The following is a 19,756-nucleotide window of genomic DNA, read 5'->3' on the forward strand; positions in this document are numbered from 1 at the left end:
CCCAAATGTAATCAGAAATTGATAAATTCTGTCAGGGTAACTTTCAGCTTGTATATCTCTCAGGATGCCAAAAATTGAAACTATATAAAGGCCACTCAGGCATTACTTCAGCCTTCCTTAGAGTCTCCAATACTCACACTCAATGGTTCCTTTATATAATTTAAATTTCAATATATTATACTGCTTTTTCTCATTGAAGGTGAGAGAAGATTGTGGGGCTGAGAAAAAGATGCAATGAGGTTCTTGAATGTGTGGGGACAATGATGTTCTCCATGTCAGTAGTAAAATTTACATACATGTTTAATAAAAAAGAAGATTCTAGTGGCATGAAATTCTTTAAGTTTTGGCTCATGCATGAATATTTTGGACTCTGTCCTTAACTATTTTTCTACCAATATTACTTTCATCTAGGCGATTTCTTAATTTCACTCCGAGTATTATTGTGATCTGAATATTATTTATCCCTCAATTCGGTCTCTGAAAAGAGTCAAACTCATTCTATGTTGCCAGCTCTACAATAATAACAAAACCAGAAAAGGCATGAAAAGAAAATTAGTTATCAAATTCCTTCATAAACTCAGTTGCAAAAATTAATAATGAAAATCATGCAAATTGAATTAAATGATATATAATATCATCATATATCATAACCAAGTAATACTTTATCTCACAAATGCAAGGGTAATTTTTGCATTTGCAAATCAATGTGTATTTCACCATACTCTCAAACAAAAAAAATACATATGATGATCTTAGTAAATGCAGAACAAGCACTTGACAAAACCCATCATGAATTTCTGATGAAAATTTCAGAAAACTAGAAAGAGAAGAGAACTTCTCCAACCAGATAGTAGAAATCTAAAAAAAAAATAGGTTACACAACACTTAATGATGGACTGAATGTTTTCTCTCTATTATCAGAAAAAATGCAAGATTGTTTGCTCTTATCATATCTATTCACTATTGTACTGGAGGTTCTAGCTGATGCATTAAGACAAGTAAAACGAAATAAAAATCATTGATATTGGAAGGAAAAAATTAAACTCCATTTACTGATGACATGATTTTTCTATGTAGAAAAATCTTATGTGACTTGCTAAAACTTACTTACTATATGTGAATTTAGCAAGTTTAGAAAATATAAGGTCACTATACAAACAGCTGGATTTCCTATACAAATGACATTCCATTAGAGAGTGAAATAAAAACATCATTTAAAATAACTTTAAACCAAATATTTGGGGACACATTTTACAAAAAGAACAAAAGATATGCATAGAGAAAACTAAAAATCATTACTGGGAGAAATTGAAGACATACATAAATGGAGAGCATACAATTGCCCTGCAATCAAAGTCTTGATATTGTAATTATTTCTGTTTTCTCCAAGTTGATATGTAGATTTAATCATAGTCCAGTGAATTTTCCAGCAAGCTTTCTTTTTTTGTATAAATTGGAAATCTCATTTAAAATTTATAGGGAGATGTAAAGTAACTAGAATAAACAGAACAACTTTAAAAAAATGTAACAAAGTTGGAAGACTTACATTAATAAGGACAGTGTGGTAGTGGCATAAAAATATGCAAATTGATCAATATACCAGGCTAGGAAGCCCAAAAATATACTCATACATATATATGTAATTGATTATCAGCAAATTGCTAAGGTAATTCAATGCAGAAGGAATAAATTTGGGTAATCATAGGCAAAAATAAGCACTTCAATCTATACCTCAAATACTATAAAGAAATAAAGTAAAAATGGGTCATATACCTAAGTGTACAACCTAAAGTTATAAAACTTCTAGGAGAAACTATAAGAAGAGAAATAGCCAGATACATTTTAAAAATTAGTGCATTACATTTCATAAAATTTAAGGGCTTCTGGTCTGACAAAGTACAATTAAGAGAAGGAAACACAAGTTTGAGACTATAAGAAAACATTGCAAATTAAATATCTGATAATGGACTTGCATCTAGCATATATAACAAAGTTTTAAAACTAGATGAAAAGAAACTAATCATCTGATAGAAGTGTGTAAATATTTTAATAAACTTTTTACCAAAAGATATGTACAGATTGAAAATAAGCACATGAAACATTTTCGATGTCATTAATAATTAGGAAATGTAAATTAAAATCCCAATAGGAGAAAAAAAAAACTATTATGATGCTCAAAAATTTAAAAAAACAAACCATAACAGGAATTGGTGAGGATGTGAACAACTGGTACTCTCAAACGTTGCTTTTGGAAAACGTAAATGTTACAATCATTTTGGAAAAGAAAATGACAATATTTTAATCCTAAATTTATACCTGCATAAAGCAAAGCTGTTTCACTCCTACATGCTTTTTTTTAAAAGACTTTATTTTTATACAACAGTTTTAGGTTCACAGCCAAATTATAAGGAAGGTACAGAGATTCCCCATATGCTCCCTGCCCCCACACATACATAGCCTCCCCCATTATCAACGCACCCTTCCAGAGTAGCATATTTGCTCCAATTGATGAACCGACATTGACACATCATAATAACCTAATGCCCATTGTTTATCTTAGCGTCACTCTTGGTGTTGTACATTCCATGGGTTTGGACAAACCTAAAATGACATGTATCCATCATGATAGTATCATGCAGCGTATTTTCACTGCCCTAAAAATCCTCTGTGCTCTGCCTGTTCATCCCTGCCCTCTACCTCAACCCCTGGCAACCACTGATATGTTTATTGTCTCTATTGATTTCCAGAATATCACAAAGTAGGAATCACACAGTATGTAGCCTTTTCAGATAAGCTTCTTGCACTTAGTAACATGTATTTAAAGATTCCTCCAAGTCTTTTCATAGTTTGATAGTTCATTTGTTTTCTGTGTTGAATAACATACGATTGTTTGGATGTAGCACAGTCTATTTAGCCATTCACTTACTCTAGCATATCTTGGTTGCTTGCCAGTGTTGGAAATTATGAAAAAAGCTACTCTAAACATCCATAATTAGATTTTGTGTGGACATAAATTTTCAACTCTTTTAGGTAAATACCAAAGAGTGTGATTGCTATGTCGTATGGTAAAAGTATATTTAGTTTTGCAAGAAACCACCAAACTGTTAACTGCGTGAACACACGCAGCTAAAATTTTGCCAGAATCCTTGTCTTTCTGATCATGATGATGCAAGAGGTGGCCCCTGATAACTAGAGAATAGGAGAAGAGTCTTAGAGAGGAGAGAGCTGGATAAGTGGATCCTTTAGCTCTCTATATGAACTGACATAAGTCATGAACTTACTGAGCTGCACAAGCATAGGACAGACCCAACAAACATAGCAAAGGCATTGAGAACTGAACTACCACATAAACTGTCTCCAAATCTCGGAAAGACTGACACAAACATTGAACAGACTCAAAACATCCATTAGAACCACCACAGAAGACAAGGTAGAACCCGTGGTCTGAACCTAACCAAATTGATAGCCTAGTAAAAGAAAAAAAAAAAAAAAACAAAGGCAAACAAAATCAACCTTCTATAGAAGATTTTAACAAGATCCATATTCAAAATGTTCAAGATATTAAGTGCCCATCAAAGGATGAATGGATAAAGAAAATGTGGTATATATACACAATGGAATACTACTCAACCATAAGAGATGATGAAATCCAGCCATTTGTGAAAACACAGATGGACACTGAGGGTATTATGCTAAGCGAAAAAAGTCAGAAGGAGAAGATAAAATACCATATGATCTCACTCATAAGTAGAAGATAAAAACAACAACAAGCAATCACATAGAGACAGAGGTTGTATTGGTGGTTACCAGAGAGGAAGGGGAGAGGGAAGATGGTGAAAGGTATGATTAGGCACATGTGTGTGGCAATGGACTGTAGTTAGTATTTGGTGAACCTGATGTAATCTGTGCAGAAATAGAAGTGTAATGATGTATACCTGAAATTTATACAATGTTATACACCAATGTGATTGCAATAAAAAAATTAAATTAAAAAAATGTTCAGGATAAAATTTAAAAAATTCAACTTATGCAGAAAATAGAAAACATGTGACTATCATGGAAAAAAATGATGAACCAATACCAACTCGAAGGTCTTCAGATGTTAGAATTATCATATAAAGATTTTAAAGTAGTTATTACAATTATTCCCAATGACTTAAAGTAAACAGTCTTGAAATGTGTGAGAGACAGAAGTCCTCAGCCGAAAAATAGAAAGTATAAAAGAAGAACAATGTAATTTCAGAACTGAAAGTCTTCACATCTCAAATTCATTGGATGAGCTCAATAGCAGAATGGGGATGACAGAGGAATGAGTGAAGTTGAAAATAGGTTAATAAAAATTAAACAATCTCTTGAATAAGGAAAAATATTATAGTCATGAACAGAGCCTCAGGGATGTGGAAGGCATATAAAAATATCTAGTATTCATGTCATTGGGATCCCAGAAAGTAATGAGAAATTATTGAGAAGAGAAATACATTTAATGCAACCATGGGAAAACATTCTCAAATTTGGTAAAAGACATAAATTTACAGATTTAAAAAACTCCATGGTCCCCAAACAGAAAACTTAAAGAAAAGCACATCTAGAATTATTATATAAAATTGATGAACATCAAAGATAAAGAAAATTTCTTGAAAAGAGTAAAAAACTATGCCGTATTATATACATAGGAACAACAATTTGAAAGACTGCAATCTGTCACAAAAAAGCTTAAAGGCCAGAAGCCAGTGGAACAATATTTTTAAAGTGCTGAAATTTACAAATAAAAAAAATTAACTCAGAATTCTGTATACAGAGAAAATATATTTCAGTAATGCAGGTAAAATAAAGACATTATTAGATGAAGAAAATCTGAGAGAATCCATTACTAGTAGACCTTCTCAAAACGAAATCCTAAAAGGGCTTTTGGCTGAAGAGAAATTATACAGGTGAGAAAATTAGATCAGTAGTGGATGAAGAGCAACAGAAATTATAACTATATGATTAAATACAGGGGATTCATTTTTTCCAGTTATTTAAAATATTAATAACTCTTGAAATCAATTATAACAGTACCTTTGTGGGGTTTTCAAGCATACAGATGTGCATATGACAACCTCAACAAAAGGAGAACATAATGAATCCTATAATGATAAGATTCTTACATTTCATTTGAAGTGGTAAAATGTTAACTCTAAGTAGACTGTGAAAGGTTAAATGTGTATATTATAATCTCTAGATCAGTGGCTTTCAGTCAGGGACAATTTTGCTCCCATTAGGACATTTGGCAATTTTTAGAGACATTGTTGGTTGTTATTGATATCTAGCAGGCATAGACTTGAGATGCTGCAGTACATAGGCCAACCCTTACAACAAAGTATTATCTGGTTGAAAATAGCAATAGTGCCAAAGTTGGGAAAACATGCTTTAGAGCAATCCCTGAACATATAAAATAGATATAGCCAAAAGCCAATACATAAACTGAAATTCAATACTGAAACTACTCAAGTCCACAAGTAGACAGTCAGAGATGAAGGAGATGAAGAAGAACAACAGATGAGATTTACAGAAAACAAACATCAAGACAGTGGACTTAGAGCCACCCCTGGTTGTATAGTGGTTAAGATTCTGCACTCTCACCACCATGGCTGGGGTTCGTTTCCTGGTCGCAGAACCACACCATTGTCTGTCAGTTGTTATACTGTGGTGGTGGCCCACATACAGAACTAAAATATTCACTGAAGCTTTAAAAATATATATATGACTTAAATTCCACTATAGCACTAATTACGTTAAATGGATATGGTCTAAATTCACTAATTTAAGATAAAGATAGTGAGATAAGATAAAAAAGCAAGATCCAACTGTATGTTGTTTGTATAAAAACCCACTTTAAATATAAATACTTAGATAAGTTAAGTTAAAAGATGGAGATGTGTCATGCAAACAGTGTTTGAAAGAAGCTTAAGTGTCTATATTAATATAACAAAGTAGAATTCAGAATAAGGAATATTGTTAAAGATAAAGATGGATATTATATAATGATAAAGGCATCAATTCTCCAAGAAGACAACCATACTAAATGCATATTCCCTTAACTGCAGAGCTTCAAATTACATGAAAGAAAACTAATGGACTTGAAAGAAAACCCAATAGTCTCCTCTCATCTATGGTTTCACTTTCTGCAGTTTCATTTACCCCACAGAAAGCAAAACAACAGATAAGGGTGAATACTGTATAGCAAATGCACAATCACATTTGAAGAATTCAGGATTCCTTTTTCAGTATCCAATAGAACAAAGAATGAGAATATTAGCAATCAAAAGTCGTGGGATGCAACTAAAAAGTGGATTAGACTAAAATTGATAGCATTAAACCTACTAGAAAAAGCTATACAATAACAATAAGTGTACATTACTTCCTTTTACCTACCATCTTTCTTTATTGGTTATGAACTCCACTGAGGGAAGTAATTTTACTTCTTTTGTTTACTGATATATTTTTTTATGCCCAGATAAGTGCCTGGCACTTAATAGATGCTCACTAAATATTTATTGAGTGAATAGATAAATGCAAAAATCAGTGTCATCATTTTATTTTCCTTATACCAGAAATAGCAGCTTTAATTTTTTGGAATTTTCCACACATTTGAAAGGTACCCAATGTTGGCACCAGCAGTGTAAATAACTCACTTTACAATCCATATTCATTCTCAACAGAGTTCCTAAAATACACTTCCTCATCAGTTGCAAGTTGAAAGCCACATGGCTTACAAGGCATTTTTCTCTTCTGCCCACTTCTCATTAGCTTTCTCTTATGGTTATAGTGAGAGTGTAAAGACACCAAACTCTGATTGTCATGTGGATTATCTACTCATAAATTCTTCCAGTTAAAAAGAAAAGCCACGGTCGGAATCCTGTTCTTATTTGGTTAATCTTGTAAGATAAACTAATAAGATTGTTTCATAAAGACACGGTCAAATGCGTGCACAGAGAAGGACTGATACTGAAATCTTAAGTTTATTAAGTCCTTGAATATGCCAGAAACAGTGCTAAACACTGTGTAATCATTAACTTATAACACAGGTATTATTATATGTGTTTTACAGATATTCAGATAAGTTAGATAAATTATATATAACTTCCAGTCACAGAGGTAGTAAATGGAAGAATTGAGATTCTAATTCCTGGTCTTTCTGATGCTGGAATCCAAGAAGCTAATATCAAAGAATTATAGGAGGATGGGAATAAGTAGAAAAGTATGTCCCAGAATTCTCAAATGATTTTAGTCATGAATAATTGTAGAACACGTTCTCGGATCTGTTTGGTCCTTACTCCATAGATTATAGGGTTCAACACACGGAGTACCAACAAGTATATGTTGGCCAGCAGGATGTGTGTGTGGTGTGGTATATGCTTACTAAAACGATGGGTAAGGAAAGAGAAAAGAGCAGGATGTAGAAGGTAAAGATGACACAAACATGGGACCCACAAGCGCTGAGGGTCTTCACCCTGGCATCTTTAGAAGGGAGATTGAATACAGTATGAAGTATCCATACATAGGGCAGAGAGATGCATGTCACATCAGTCCCAACAATTAAGATATTGACTGCCAAACTATAAAGACTATTGATGGAAATGTCAGCACAAGCCAATTTCACCACAGCCATGTGCTCACAGTATGTGTGGGGGCCTACATTGGTATGGCAATATGGCCACCTCCTTACCAGGAAGGGATGTGGTGTCATCAGCACTAACCCACGTAAAAGTGCCACTATGCCAACCTGACCCACCACAGAACTTCTAGGACTGGATGAGTATCTCAGAGGATAGCAGATTGCCACATACCAGTCAAGTGTCATGGCACAAGAAGCCCTGACTCCACCCCAGAGACGGCATGGATGAAAAACATCCGAGTGAGGCAGGCATGGAAGTTGATTTCATGATAATTGAACCAGAATACACCCAACATCTTGAGAAGTGTAGAGGTTGACAAGATGAGGTCTCTGATGGTCAATATGGAAAGACGATAGAACATGGGTTCATGGATAACAGTCTTAGTTTTGATGATGAAAAAGTTGAGCATGTTTCCCATGAGGGCAGTAACATACATTGAGCAGAAAGGGCTGGATATCCAAATGTGCAAGTCTTCTAGGCCAGGTATGCCCATCAGGATGAAGGTACTGGGCTTGTTAAACGCAGTAAAGTTCAAGTCAAGCATGATGATTTTGTCTACATGAAGACATACTCTTGCTCTCTTTCCCTCCTTAGTCCCTGGAGTAGTCAAATGTGCATACACCCTGATAATATATCGTAGAATTATTCAGTATAAAAATATAATTATGCAAATTTATTCATATTTTAAGTTCTGCTTGGTGATCTTCTCTGAAATTAGAAGAATTTCATCCTTCACCGCCAGCTATTAATCCCACTGAGAACTAGTTGGAGTAGAGAGTATCTTCTGTAATTGCTGTCAACTCTGCCTTAGGCTCAGAATCTCCAGAGTATTCAGCCTGACACTAGGTCTTCTCTTTCCGTCTGTGATAGCCAGGCAAAGCACAAGTCCTGATAAGTAACACAGGTTCCTCACATCCTAACAAGGCAATGGGGGAGAAACCTATAATATTACTCTATTGAAAAGTACTCCTCCAAAATAATTACGATCTTGGAGGAGTTTTACATGAGGTAAAATTTAAATAGGTATTTGTGAAATCAACACATGAAGGAAGAATAAGCATTCCATACATACAATACTTTTAATGACAGTATTTTTTTAATTTGCCCCCCTAGTGAATCTCTGGCCATAAAAGAAACAGCATCTAATCACTTAAATTCATAACAGATCGAAGACAGCAACAAAGCCATTGAAACATTACTTTTGAGTAAAAGTTATGTTCCCTAGATTTTCTAGTATTCCTGGAAAAATATGACTTGGGCAGGTCGTGCATGTTTTTTACATACATGGGTGACATATATGCATATATATATCCTGGCTGTGTCTCAGAAGTGACCAACGGGTGCGTTGGTGTGTGCCCGGGATCCGAACCTGGGCCGCCAGCAGCAGAGCTCGTGCACTTAACCGCTATGCTACGGGGCTGGCCCCTCCTCTTTCATTTCTGATTTTATTTATTTGAAAGTTCTCTCTTTTTTTCTTGGTGAGTCTAGCTAAAGATTTGTTAATTTTGTGTATCTTTTCAAGCAGCCAGCTCTTAATTTCATTGATTTTTTCTATTGATTTTTATATCTCTATTTTATTTATTTCTGCTCTGATTTTTATTATTTCCTTCCTTCTACTGATTTTGGGCTTTGTTTGTTCTTCTTCTTCTTTTTTAACAATACACCTAGTTTCTTTATGTGTATTGTTAGACTGATTATTTGAGATTTTTCCCGTTTATTCACGTAGGCCTTTATTGCTCTAGAGTTCCCTCTTAGTACCACTTTTGCTATATCCTATAAATTTTGGTATGTTGTATTTTCATTTCATTCAACTCTGGTATTTTTTGATTTCTCCTTTGTTTTTTTCATTGACCCAATAGTTGTTCAGTAGCATTTTGTTTAATATCCACATATTTGTGGCTTTTCCACTTTTCTTCCTGTAGTTTATTTCTAGTTTCATACTGCTGTGGTCAGAAAAGATGCTTGGTATTATTTCAGTCTTCTTAAATTTATTGAGACTTGTTTGGGGGCCTAATGTGTGATCTATTTTAGAAAACATTCTATGTGTATTTGAAAAGAATGTTTGTTCTACAGTTTTTGGATGGAATGTTCTTTATATATCTAATAAGTCCATCTGGTCTACTGTGTCAGTTAAGGCCCTTCTGCTTGGATGATCTATTCATTGATATAAGTGAAGTGTTAAAGCCCTCTACTATTATTGTGTTACTGTCAATTTCTCCTTTTATGTCTTTTAATAATTTCTTTATATATTTAGGTGCTCCTATGTTAGGTGTGTAAATATTTATAAGTGTTATGTCCTCTTACTGAATTGTTCCCTTTATTGTTATGTAATGTCCTTCTTTGTCTCTTGTTATATTTTTTGTTTTAAAGTCTATTTTATGATATAAGTATTGCTACCCCAGCTGTCTGTCATTTCCAATTGCATGGAGTATCTTTTGCCATCCCTTCACTTTCATGTTGTGAGTACATTTAGGTCTGAAGTGTGTCTCGTGTATGCAGTATTTATATGGGTCTACTTTTCTATCCATTCAGCCACCCTATATCTTTTGATTGGAGCATCTAGTCCCTTGACATTTAAAGTAGCTATTGATAAGAATGTAGTTATTGCTATTTTTTTAATGCGTGTTTTAATAGTTCTTCTCTGGTACTTTCTTCTTCTCTTGCTCCATTCCCTTGTGACTTGGTGGCTTTATTGGTGGTTGATCCACCACATTTGCTGTATACTTGCCTTTAACAGTGATTTTTTTCTTTGATAATATTCTTCTTATTATTTATGGTCTTTTCTTTTCCACTTAAATAAGTCCCTTTAACATTTCTTGTAAGGCCGGTTTAGTGGTGATAAACTCCTGTAGTTTTGCTTGTCTGGAAAACTCTTTATCTTTCCTTCCATTCTGAATGATAACCTTGTCAGATAAAGTATTCTTGGCTGTAGATTTTTTTCTTTTCAGCACTTTGAATATATTGTGTGACTCTTTTCTAGCCTGTAAGGTTTCTGCTGAGAAGTCAGCTGACAGCCTTATGGGGTTTCCTTTGTATGTAACTTCTTGTCTTTCTCTTGCAGCTTTTAAGATTCTTTCTTTATATTTAATAATTAACATTTTAGTTATAATGTGTCTTGATGTGGCCTCTTTGGGTTTATCTTGTTTGGTGCTGTCTGTGCTTCCTGAACTTAGAGCTCTGTTTCCTTCCTCTGGTTAAGGAAGATTTCAGCTATTACTTCTTCTGATAGGTTCTCTTCCTCTTTGTCTCTCTCTTCCTCGTCTGGGATATCTATAATAGGGATGTTAGTAAGCTTGATATTGTCCCATAGGTCTCTTAGTGTATCTTTGTTTTTTAAAATTCTTTTTCTTTTTTTCTGTTCAGGTTGGGTGATTTCCTCTACTCTTTCATCTACATCACTGATCCACTCTTCTGTGTTATCTACTCCCTTATTGATTTCCTCTAGTGAATTTTTATTTCCTTTATTGTATTCTTCAGGTCTGATTGGTTCTTTTTTCATATTTTCCAGTTCTTTGTTGAATTTTTCACTGTGTTCACCTATTCTTCTCCCACTATTAGTGAGCATCCTTATGACTATTAGTTTGTACTCTTAACAGACAGATTGTTTATCCTTGTTTTATTTAGTTCTTCTGAGGATTTGTCCTGTTTCCTTATTTGGAAGATATTCCTTTATGTCTTCCTTTTGCTTACATCTCTGTGCTTATATCTCTGTATTAGGAGATCAGCTAAGTCTCCCAATCTTGGAAATGTGTCCTTGTATAAGGGATAGGCCCCCAGCAATGTGCTTCCCTCTCATCACCTGTTCCAAATGCTTCAGAGGTTTCCCCTGTGTGCCCTGTGTGTGCTCTTGTGTTATGGTGGGGTTGCTCTTATTTCAGGTGCCTGGGTAGGTTAGGCTACTTCTTTTTTGTGTGTGTGTGAGGAAGATCAGCCCTGAGCTAACATCTGCCAGACTTCCTCTTTTTGCTGAGGAAGGCTGGCCCTGGGCTGACATCCTTGCTCATCTTCCTCCACTTTATACGGGATGCCACCACCACATGGCTTGACAAGTAGTGCATCAGTGAGCACCGGAGATCCGAACCCAGGGCCACTGCAGTGGAGCACATGCACTTAACTGCTATGCCACCAAGCCAGCCCCTAGGCTACTTCTTATTGTGTGAGTTTTGGCATATCGTGTCTTTCAAGGAATTGCTCCATTTCATCCAGCTTATCAAATTTATGGGCATAGAGTTCATAGTATTCCTTTATTGTTTTTTTAATGTCCGTGAGACTTGTAGTGATGTCCTGTTTTTCATTTCTAATATTGGTAATTTTTGTCTTCTCTCTCTTTTGCTTAGTTAGCCTGGCAAGAGGCATATCAATTTTATTGATCTCTTAAAAGAACCAGCTTTTGTTTTAATTGATTTTCTCTATTGATTCTCTGTTTTCAATTTTATTGAGTCTGCTCTACTACTTACTGTTTCTTTTCCTCAGCTTATTTTGGCTGGAGTTGAGTATCTCCCTTCCTCCAGGGCTTTTAGACTCTGATAAAACCCTAGCAGGTTAGAGTCTGCATAAATAGTTTTTCCTGAGGGCAGACTTTGTTGAGAAGAACAGAATGCTCTGGTGTATTTCAAAATGGTTCATTTTCCCCTCCCCCTGCTGGAAGCATGAGGGGATTTTTCTATGATATCACTGTGAGAAACTGGTGTGCTGCTGGAGGTAAAACTCACAAAAATGTAGGGGCTCTTCAACAACTGAGTGTCCTAGAGTTTATCTCTCAGGCTTGCCTACACTAAGCCTCCAGTAATTAGTCAATTACAGTTCATATTTTACTGTCCTGGTGCTGATTCCCACAGAGACTTATGCTGTGATAAATTGTGACTTTCTGTCTTTACTTATTGGTTTCTTCAATTTGGGGGACAGCAGTTTGCCCTGTGACTTCACTTCTCTTAACAGATCTAAGAAGAACTGTCGATTTTTCAGTTAGTTCAGCTTGTTACTTGTTGTTAGTTCAGAGCATCAATTTCTAGCTTCTCACACACCAGATCAGAAAACTGAAGGCTGGATACCATTGTTTTAATCCACTCTGCCACTCTATGTGTTTTGACTGAAGAGTTTAAAACACTTACATTTAAAGTAGTTACTCATAGGGAAGGACTTACTTTTGCCATTTTTGCTGTTTCCTGTATGTTTTATAACTTTTTTCCCCTTATTTCCTCCCATATTGCCTTCCTTTCTGTTAGGTCATTTTTGCAGTGGCATCTTTTGATTCCTTGTCATTTCCTTTTCAGCATATTTCACATATATTTTCTTTGTATTTGCCACAGGATTGCATATAACATCCTAAAGTTATAAAAATATATTTAAAACTGATAACAACTTAACTTCAATCACAAACCAAAGCTCTATTCTCTTAGAGCTCTACTCCCACACTTTATGCTATTACTGTCCCAAATTACACTTTATATATTGTGTACTCATGAACATAGATTTATAATTATGTTTATGCTTTTGTCTTCTAAATCCTGTAGAAGAATGGAGTTCTTAACCACTTTAATAAAAGTGGAGTTATTAACCAAAATAGTGAAGATACTGGTTTTTATACTTGTATATGTATTTATCTTCGCTAAAGAACTTTATATATTTGTATAGGCTTGAGTGACTTTCTAGTCTCCTTTAATTTCATCATAAAGGACTCCCTTTTGCATTTCTTGTGGAGCAGGTCTAGTGGTAATGAACTCTCTCAGCTTTTTTTTCTGAGAATATTTTAATTTTTCCCTCATTTTTGAAGGGCAGTTTTGCCAGACATAGAATTCTTTATTTTTTTCAACACTTTGAATATATCATTCCACTCTCTTTTGGCCTGTAACGTTTATGTCCCAAGTTGACATCAGAATGAAGTTAATATATTTAAGGAATAAAAATTGTGTTCTGTGTCTTTTCTTTTTTTTTTTTTTTTTTTTTTCTGTTAGGTAGCAGTAATTTATTTTATCTTAATTTTCTTACTTTATTACTTTATTTTTCAATTTTCTTACTTTCATTGTTTGGTTGTCCCAGACATCACCAGAAGTGCTAAAGCACCACCCTAGGCCCCGTGTGTAAAAGTTCAACAACACATTCTGGCAGGATGAGCAGATTCAATGGTGAGGAATTAAAAAGTTGGCTACAATTTAGTCCCAAAGTTGCCTGAGTTAGTCCTTTGTGGAGGCTTCAAGTCATTTCTTTTGTCAAAACAGTGCTTATTGGAAGACGCAAGTCAATCAACAATAAGTTTCTCGTTGTTGGAACAAGGTGTGGTCTTTTGGGATGGCAGGATCATTCTCTCTGTCTCTCCCTCTCCCTCCCCTTCATCCTTCCCTCCCTCTCCCTCTGTTTTTCTCTCTCATATCATGGCTACATAAATACAAATGGCGGTAAGAAGAATAAAGGAAAAGAGGAGTGCGGTACTCGGGACATTGACTTAATACAGCATGTCATGCTACAAGCAGGATTTATGTTGCTGGACTGACTGTTGTTTGCAATGAAATCCTGCAGCAATAAGCTTTGGGTAACACTATGAAATTTCAGCTCACAATTTACAATCGCCTACCGCTGTGTTAGGCCCAGGGGAGACTTTAAGAGCTATAAAACAATGCCCCTCTGCCCTATAAATGAACTAGGTGGGAGTGTATAATTCAGCAAACAAAATGTCTATCTTACATTTTATTAAGCTAGCCAGAGTTTTTTTTTTTAATTTTTTGTTTATTGCAGTAACATTGGTTTATAACATTGTAAAAATTTCAGGTGTACATCATTGTACTTCTATTTCTGCATAGATTACATCATGTTCACCACCAAAATACTAATTACAACCCATCACCACACACATGTACCGAATTATCTCTTTCACCCTCCTCCCTCCCCCCTTCCCCTCTGGTAACCACCAATCCTATCTCTGTCTCTATGTGTTTGTTTATTGTTGTTATTATCTACTACTTAATGAAGGAAATCATACGGTATTTGACCTTCTCCCTCTGACTTATTTCACTTTGCATTATACCCTCAATGTCCATCCATGTTGTCACAAATGGCTGGATTTCATCGTTTCTTATGGCTGAGTAGTATGCCATTGTGTATATATACCACAGCTTCTTTATCCATTCGTCCCTTGATGGGCACTTAGGTTGCTTCCAAGTCTTGGCTATTGTGAATAACGCTGCAATGAACACAGGGGTGCATGTACCTTTACAAATTGGTGTTTTCAAGTTCTTTAGATAAATACCCAGCAGTGGGATGGCTGGATCATATGGTAGTTCTATCCTTGATTTTTTGAGGAATCTCCATACTGTTTTCCATAGTGGCTGCACCAGTTTGCACTCCCACCAGCAGTGTATGAGAGTTCCCTTCTCTCCACATCCTCTCCAACACATGTTGTTTCCTGTCATGTTAATTATAGCCATTCTGACGGGCGTCAGGTGATATCTCATTGTAGTTTAGATTTGCATTTCCCTGTTAGTTAATGATTTTGAACATCTTTTCATGTGTCTGTTGGCCATCTGTATATCTTCTTTGGAGAAATGTCTGTTCAGGTCCTTTGCCCATTTTTTAATTGGGTTGGTAGTTTTTTTGTTGGTAAGATGCATGAGTTCTTTATATATTTTGGAGATTAAGCCCTTATCAGAAGTATGGTTTGCAAATATCTTCTCCCAATTGTTAGGTTGTCTTTTCGTTTTGTTGATGGTTTCCTTTGCTGTGCAGAAGCTTTTTAGTTTGATGTAGTCCCATTTGTTTATTTTTTCTATTGTTTGTCTTGCCTGGTCAGATGTGGTGTTTGAGAAGATGTTGCTAAGACTGATGTCGAAGAGTGTACTGCCTATGTTTTCTTCTAGAAGTTTCACAGTTTCAGGTCTTACATTCAAGTCTTTAATCCATTTGGAGTTAATTTTTGTGTATGGTGTAAGGTAAGGGTCTACTTTCATTTTTTTGCATATGGCTATCCAGTTTTCCCAACACCATTTGTTAAAGAGACTTTCTTCTCCCCATTGTATGTTCTTGGCTCCTTTGTCAAAGATTAGCTGTCCATAGATGTGTGGGTTTATTTCTGGGCTTTCGATTCTATTCCATTGATCTGTGCGTCTGTTTTTGTGCCAGTACCATGCTGTTTTGGTTACTACAGCTTTTAAGTATATTTTGAAATCAGGGAGTGTGATACCTCCAGCTTTGTTCTTTTTTCTCAGGATTCCTTTAGCGATTCGGGGTCTTTTGTTGTTCCATATAAATTTTAGGATTCTTTGTTCTATTTCTGTGAAAAATGTTGTTGGAACTTTGATAGGGATTGCATTGAATCTATAGATGGCTTTAGGAAGTATAACATCTTAACTATGTTAATTCTTCCAATCCAAGAGCACGGAATGTCTTTCCATTTCTTTGTGTCTTCTTCAATTTCTTTCAGAAATGTTTTATAGTTTTCGGTGTACAGATCTTTCACCTCTTTGGTTAAGTTTTTTCCTAGGTATTTTATTCTTTTTGTTGCAATTGTAAATGGGATGGTATTCTTAATTTCTCTTTCTGCTACTTCGTTGTTAGTGTACAGAAATGCAACTGATTTTTGTATGTTGATTTTGTATCCTGCCACTTTACCATATTCGTTTATTACTTCTAAAAGTTTTCTGGTGGATTCTTTAGGGTTTTCTATATATAAAATCATGTCATCTGCAAATAGTGACAGTTTCACTTCTTCCTTTCCAATTTGGATCCCTTTTAGTTCTTTCTCTTGCCTGATTGCTCTGGCTAGGACTTCCAGTACTATGTTAAATAGGAGTGGTGACAGTGGGCATCCTTGTCTGGTTCCTGTTCTTAGAGGGATGGCTTTCAGTTTTTCACCATTGAGGATGATATTAGCTGTGTGTTTGTCATATATGGTCTTTATTATGTTGAGGTACTTTCCTTCTATACCCATTTTATTCAGAGTTTTTACCATAAATGGATGGTGTCTCTTGTCAAATGCTTTCTCTGCATCTATTGAGATGATCATGTGATTTTTATTCTTCATTATATTAATGTGGTGTATTACATTGATTGATTTGCGAATGTTAAACCATCCCTGCATTCCTGGAATAAATCCCATTTGATCATGGTGTATAATCTTTTTAATGTATTGTTGTATGCGATTTGCTAGTATTTTATTGAGGATTTTTGCATCAATGTTCATCAGTGATATTGGCCTGTAATTTTCTCTTTTTTGTGTTGTCCTTGTCCGGTTTTTGTATCAGGGTAATGTCAGCTTCGTAGAATGAGTTAGGGAACTTCTCCCCCTCCTCAATTTTTTGGAAGAGTTTGAGAAGGATAGGTATTAAGTCTTCTTTGAATGTTTGGTAGAATTCACCAGGGAAGCCGTCTGGTCCTGGACTTTTATTTTTGGAGAGGTTTGTGATTACTGTTTCGATCTCCTTACTGGTGATTGGTCTATTCAAATTCTCTACTTCTTCTTGATCCAGTTTTGGCAGGTTGTATGATTCTAAGAATTTATCCATTTCTTCCAGATTGTCGAATTGGTTGGCATATAGCTTTTCATAGTATTCTCTTATAATCTTTTGTATTTCTGAGGTGTCTCTTGTAACCTCTCCTCTTTCATTTCTGATTTTACTTATTTGTGCCTTCTCTCTTTTTTTCTTGGTGAGTCTAGTTAAAGGTTTGTCAATTTTTTTGATCTTTTCAAAGAACCAGCTCTTGGTTTTATTAATTTTTTCTATATTTTTGGTCTCTATTTCATTTATTTCTGCTCTGATTTTTATGATTTCCCTTCTTCTACTGATTTTGGGCTTTGTTTGTTCTTCTTTTTCCAGTTCCTTCAGGTGCATTGTTAGATTGTTTATTTGAGATTTTTCTTGTTTGTTGAGATAGGGCTGTATCGCTATAAACTTCCCTCTTAGAACTGCTTTTGCTGTATCCCATAAATTCTGGCATGTCGTATTTTCATTTTCATTTGTCTCCAGGTATTTTTTGATTTCTTCTTTGATTTCTTCGTTAACCCAGTCGTTGTTCAGTAGCATTTTGTTTAATCTCCATGTATTTGTGGATTTTCTGATTTTCTTCCTATAGTTGATTTCTAGTTTCATACCGTTGTGGTCAGAAAAGATGCTTGGTATTATTTCAATCTTCTTAAATTTATGGAGACTTGTTTTGTGGCCTAATAAGTGATCAGTCCTGGAGAATGTTCCATGTGCCTTTGAAAAGAACGTGTATTCTTCGGTTTTTGGATGGAATGCTCTGTATATATCTACTAGGTCCATCTGTTGTAGTATGTCATTTAAGGCCAATGTTTCCTTATTGATCTTCTGTTTGGATGATCTATCCGTTGGTGTAAGTGGAGTGTTAAAGTCCCCTACTATTATTGTTTTACTGTCTATTTCTGTTTTTATGTCTGTTAATAATTGCTTTATATATTTAGGTGCACCTACATTGGGTGCGTAGATATTTACAAGTGTTATATCCTCTTGTTGGATTGTTCCCTTGATCATTATGTAATGTCCTTCTTTGTCTCTTTTTACAGTTTTTGTTTTAAAGTCTATTTTGTCTGATATGAGTACTGCTACGCCAGCTTTCTTTTCATTGCCATTTCCGTGGAGTATCTTTTTCCATCCCTTCACTTTCAATTTGTGAGTGTCTTTAGGTCTGAAGTGTGTCTCTTGTATGCAGCATATATATGGGTCTTGTTTTTTTATCCAGTCAGCCACCCTATGCCTTTTAATTGGAGCATTTAGTCCATTGATGTTTAAAGTAGCTATTGATAAGTATGTACTTACTGCCATTTTTTAACTTTTTTTTTTTTCTCAGTGTTTTAGTAGTCCTTCTCTGTTCCTTTCTTCTTCTATACAGAATTCATGGTCACTTCAGTTTGACCTCTGTCTGAAAGCTGTACTCTTTAACTCCCCTCCTCCCTCCTTTTATGTTTTTGATATCATATCTAACCTCTTTGTTGTGCATTTGTATCCATTACGTTCTAATCATGGAAATAGATAATTTTTCCTATTTGTGGTCTTTTCTTTTCCCCTTAATTCAGTCCCTTTAACATTTCTTGTAGCACTGGTTTCTTGTGAAAAACTCCTTTGATTTTTGCTTATCTGGGAAAATTTTGATCTCTCCTTCCATTGTGAATGATAACCTTGCTGGGTAGAGTATTCTTGGCTGTAAGCTTTTTCCTTTTAGCACTTTAAATATATCGTGCCATTCTCTTCTAGCCTGTAAGGTTTCTGCAGAGAAGTCAGCTGATAGCCTTATGGGGTTTCCTTTGTATGTAACTTGACATTCTCTTGCGGCTTTTAGGATTCTCTCTTTATCTTTAATTCTGGACATTTTGATTATGATGTGTCTTGGTGTGGGCCTCTTTGGGTTTATCTTGTTTGGGGCTCTCTGTGCTTCCTGTACCTGGATGTCTGTTTCCTTCCTTAGGTTAGGGAAGTTTTCATCTATTATTTCTTGAAATAGATTCTCTGCCCCCTTGTCTCGCTCTTCTCCTTCCGGGACACCTATAACACGGATGTTAGTGCGCTTGATGTTGTCCCAGAGGTCCCTTAGACTGTCCTCACTCTTTTTAATTCTTTTCTCTTTTACCTGTTCACCTCGGGTAATTTCTTCTAGTCTTTCATCCAGCTCACAGATCCGTTCTGTATCCTCTACTCTGCTTTTGAGTCCCTCTAATGAATTTTTCATTTCCAGTATTGTATTCTTCATTTCTGATTGGTTCTTTTTTATATCTTCCATTTCTTTGTTGACATTCTCACTGAGTTCATCTATTCTTCTCCCCAGATCAGTGAGCATCCTTAACACTCTTAGTTTGAACTCTCTGTCAGGTAGGTTGCTCATTTCTGTTTCCCTTAGTTCCTTTTCTGGGGTTTTGTCCTGTTCCCTTACTTGGAATGTATTCTTTTGCCTCTTCATTTTGCCTCTTTCCCTGTGCTTGTGTCTACGTATTAGGTAGGTCAGCTACGTCTCCTGCTCTTGGATAGGTGACCTTATGTAAGTGATGGCTTAGGAGGCTTCCAGTGTGCTTCCCTCAGTTCTCAATGTTCCAGGGGTGACCCCTATGTGGGTTACGTGTGTCCTTCTATTGTGGCCTGTTAGCTCTCCCTGTAGGC

General features: G+C 35.5%; 1 pseudogene; it reads right to left on the reverse strand.

Annotated features, from left to right (window-relative positions):
- Positions 1–7,256: 7,256 nt before the first annotated feature.
- Positions 7,257–8,202, reverse strand: LOC147916618 (olfactory receptor 52E4-like; annotated as a pseudogene).
- Between the last annotated feature and the right edge of the window lie 11,554 nt (positions 8,203–19,756).

Source organism: Ceratotherium simum, chromosome 7, assembly GCF_057802395.1.
Source record: "Ceratotherium simum simum isolate JZ-2026a chromosome 7, ASM5780239v1, whole genome shotgun sequence".
Lineage (NCBI taxonomy): Eukaryota > Metazoa > Chordata > Mammalia > Perissodactyla > Rhinocerotidae > Ceratotherium > Ceratotherium simum.